The sequence below is a fragment of the Rhamphochromis sp. 'chilingali' genome, assembly GCF_963969265.1.
Source record: "Rhamphochromis sp. 'chilingali' genome assembly, chromosome: 19".
Classification (NCBI taxonomy): domain Eukaryota; kingdom Metazoa; phylum Chordata; class Actinopteri; order Cichliformes; family Cichlidae; genus Rhamphochromis; species Rhamphochromis sp. 'chilingali'.
The window spans coordinates 25,037,646-25,042,155 of record NC_137946.1 but is presented as its reverse complement, the minus strand read 5'-3'; positions in this window follow the sequence as shown (position 1 = coordinate 25,042,155).

The following is a 4,510-nucleotide window of genomic DNA, read 5'->3' as shown; positions in this document are numbered from 1 at the left end:
TAGATCCAAAACTTTAATTTAAATAAAAAAGCCGCTTTGGTCTAATATGACCCCATAGACTTTTTCTCACAAGGAGATCAACATTTATTTCTGGGTGTAAGGATACTACTATAAAACCCCAAATGAAACATAACTAATGATGGCTTTCCATGGCATTATGTTGATTTTGAGCAATAGTAGACATATTTCAGTGTATTAGGAAGCCATTAAAATCCAATTTCAAACACCTCAAAGACCTGAGTAGGGTGCCATCCATCCTAATCAATGTCTCATCTGCATCTATTATCAGCATATCAGCAAATTGTTGACAATAACGGGCTTCAAATCAATCAATAAAAGCAGATACTGACAGTGACAGATAACATTTTTATAGCCCCATTCCAACTGTGTTTAAATCCCTGCACACTGATTTTGAAACCACACTCAAATTAATCTAAAGCAAGGACTGTCTGGAAAGTAGGAAAAGGTTTACAATGAAGTATTTATTCTCATTCTTCTCTAAGACATGTAGTTTTTTTTACATTTCAAATAACTATGAGAACAATAACCGACATTCATAGCAAAGTAAACCAACAGGCTGAATCCTGAATTGCTGCTCACATCAGATTGCTTCTGGATTACTGTTGCCATGAAACATGTATCACAAATAGTAGCTCAAGATGCTGCATGTTTTGTGCTTTGGCTCATTTCAAACACTTTGGGTTTGAGATTTCAGTGAAGAGGAACCTCCACAGCGCACACACAATTTAAGCCACTGTTTAGTTTTCTGTTCTGTGTTATGTGTCATTATTGAGCGAGCTAACCGCAGCTCAGCCAAACTGTCATGAATGATAAACTTGCAGCAGCTGCCCCTGTTGCTGCCATTGTCCCGGTTTCAAATATTCAAATGCAAGCAGTTTGTAAGTCACATTTTCAGGTTTCGCATTTTTGTTTCTTTCCTTATGGAAGCGGCCTTGAAGTGCGTTCTAAAACACCTTTTAAGAAATCCGAACCATCAGTTACTTTTTTGGTTCACACTTATTTTAAAACATAAAATCTAGTTTATATTTGCCAAATGTTCAGATTTGACATCTTTTTGCATAATATATAGTTAAAAGGGAAGACCACTGTTGTTGTAGACTCACAATCTGTCCTGGATGTACCTTGCCTCTCTCCCCATAACAGCTAGGCCTCGAACTGGATAACTGCGGATGGATGGATCAGTAACCTCCTATCCCATTAACTTGAGCAACCAAACTTGACACATAGGCATATTTAATGCTCCTGAAGGTTCCTTTCTATATAAAATATTATGACAAGATCAAATTGCCTAGCAACCACCTAACAAAAGGCTGAAATGACCTGTTTTCAGCTTTATGCACCTACAAGACCTTATTAAAGCATATCATTTTTATTTCACGAACATAACATCTAATTCATGCTTCATAGGTTGCATGAAAGGTTGACTGAATTCCTAAATAAACAACAACTTTTGCATGAACAGTACAGTTACAGGGGAAAAAATGGATGCCACAGAACTGGTTAACCAGTTATTTAGAAGATCGGTACCAGTATGTCAGTGTAAATAACACAAGCCCATAATTATAAAGAGTTACATGTGGTGTTCCACAAGGCTTGGTACTTGGTCCTTTATTTTTATATATAAATGATTTATGTAAGGTATTTGTGAATTTATAATGCATATTGTTTGCTGATGATTCAACTTTGTTTGGTTGTGAAGAAAATCTGGATCAACTGCTTGATACTGTCAACAAATAATTCGATACAGTCGAGCAATGGTTTGCTATAAATAGGCTGTCACTAAATCGAAGTAACACAAAATTCTGAATATTTGGAAATCAACTAATAATACTAATAATAATAACAATAACAATCAACAAATTTACATTGTGAAACTGAAAGTATATCCAAAGCTAAATTCATCATATAACATTAGATCAGCGCTGATCTTTCACTATTTCTAGCTCTATATTTATTTACTATGATATTTGTCTTGTTTTCCATGTCTTCATTTTGTATTATTATTATTATTATTATTATTATTATTATTTGTATTCATTTTGTTTTATTTTTTATTTTACTTTTGCTTTGCATTCTATTGAGCACTTTATAACTTTTTGCTTGCTCGCCATTACATGAAAGACATTCGCAAGCTTCCAGTATGGAATAGTGAAACAAAGCTCTCTTTCCTGTCTCCATAAAGACATTTTAAAGACTAGAATGCTGACTGTGACCCGCAACACTATTACTAATGGCTTAAGTGGAGAAAAAGAAGCAAATATCCAAAACAAAAGAATGATGATTTTAACATTCAGTAATGTTCAAGTGTTATTTTTATTTTAATGTAAAATGATCTTATGACAGAAGATCCACAAATTTTATATCTGCCTTAAAATCAAGTGATGTCATGATACTGACAAACGGACAAAGCCTCCAATGCTGCCAGTGACATTTACCACGAGAGAACATAAAGCACAAGCTCCCTGCCTTGTCAGCATCGGGAACAGGACTTTCCATTTTCAGATCTTATCATCATCATCAGAGGTGCAGCCTGATGTTGAGTGGCATGTATCTGATTCATGTGTGGTTCATGTGCACACGATCAACGTAAGGAGGTATTTTTAAATTCAGCAAAACGGCTCCAATGTCAAAAAGACTGATGTTTCAGAGGTAACAAACAAAGCACATCATGCGATGAGTTGTGTACAGCCTGCATGACATATGAGGGCAAAACAGCTTCGCCCTTAGTACAACTTCCCTTGAACAGAAACCTGCATGCCGTTGCAAAAAGGAAGTTTTCATAAACTGTTCATTCACAGATTTCATTGTCACTTGATATCAGAGGGTGAACACGCGTTTTTCAGGTATCAGGTTTATGAATGTGAGCGTACTGCTATAATAAAACAATTGGCCAAAAAATAAACCACAACTTGAAATGTTCTCAACATGTCAAATGCATTTATAAAAACCTTTGCTTGCTGGACGAGGAAGCCTATGATTGCTTTATTGCAGACAATGAATGATGGTGGTTTTTATCTACAGAGGGGAAATTTCATGCCATGTATCCATTAGTGTTTGAATAAGATCGTCAGATTCATGAGTCTACAGTTTGTGACAGTTATGGAAGAAAACGAGAACTGCACAAAGGATGAAAATAAAAAAACCTAAACGCTGATAACTGTAGGGACCTGTCTCTATAGTTTGGGGTTTTTGTTTGTTTGTTTTTTAATCAAATATGCTTCTTTAACATTGATGATTTCGATGCTATTTGGTGCTATCATTACTTTGGGAAGTTGAGAACAAAATTGTTTTTGTTGTTATTTATGTTTTGGGATATTTATGTGTTTGTGTGCTTACCCTGCAGGTCACTAAGAGGTAGATTAATGCTCCACAGTCCAAATCTTTAATCAGAAAACAGGCTGAGGTCATTAACAGGTGATCACTCAGTGGACCAAACATATCCAGCAAGGCATAGTCAACAGGCAAATCCAAGAATAGTCCAAAAAGTCACACACAGGGTGAGAAATAACAACAAAATGGGGGACAAAACCAAGGGATGTCAGAACACTTGATTGCAAGGGGTACAAGTCAAAGAAGTATATGTACACACACACACACACACACAGGAGTAATTAGCTCAATGAACAGGTGAGGCAGACTGTACACAGGTAACATTAATGAGGCTAGGACAAGCGATCACAAAGGAGGGAAATTGACAACTGTCTAAAATGACTATGATTAACAAAATATAACAGAAAGTGGATAAACAAACACTCAACATCACGACACTAGGAGTTTGATACTTGACTCCAATTAAGAGATGCTTAGAGTAATATACTAGGGTTTGTTGTGTGCCATAGTAGCGGAGTCTGAGTCCTGTGACAAGCTTTAAAATGGGTATATCCAATAAGTATCTGGGTTTATTTTTCTTCAACCCAATCAGGATGAATTAATTAAGGGAAAAGGGCAAAAAAGGAAATATTGGTGCTGATATAAAAGTTTGTAGCAAACTAGGTGAGAAGTAGTTTGCACAACACTATCCTGAATAAAATGTGCTGTTACAAAGGGTCACAAAAAGCGAAGGAATACATTTCACCAAGAAGAGAGCTAGGTTATTGTGGTGGGGTGTGGCTTGCGGATGCCGTGCATGGAAGACGGACGCACCTGCACGGCATCCGCAATCATGCCCTGCCTACTTAAATATGGTACTGGGTCCTGGAGTTTTGTTGTTGATGTGAGTCGGGCTGTGCGCTGCGGAGCTGCAGCTGACTGAGTTGAGTGTAGCCAGCTGCCGTGTGAATATTGTAAGAATAAAGTGTGTGAGATGCTGCAAAGCATGAAGGTGCACCCGGGTCTGCTGTGGGTTTATTACAGTGATATACATTCAGGTGCTGAGAGACATTCAGTGCATATCACCTTCAGACAGTTGTTAGACTTTTTCAACTGTATCAAGTGATTTAAATCTTTAGTTGGAACTTACACTCGCCAGCCTATTCATTATGTAAGGCAT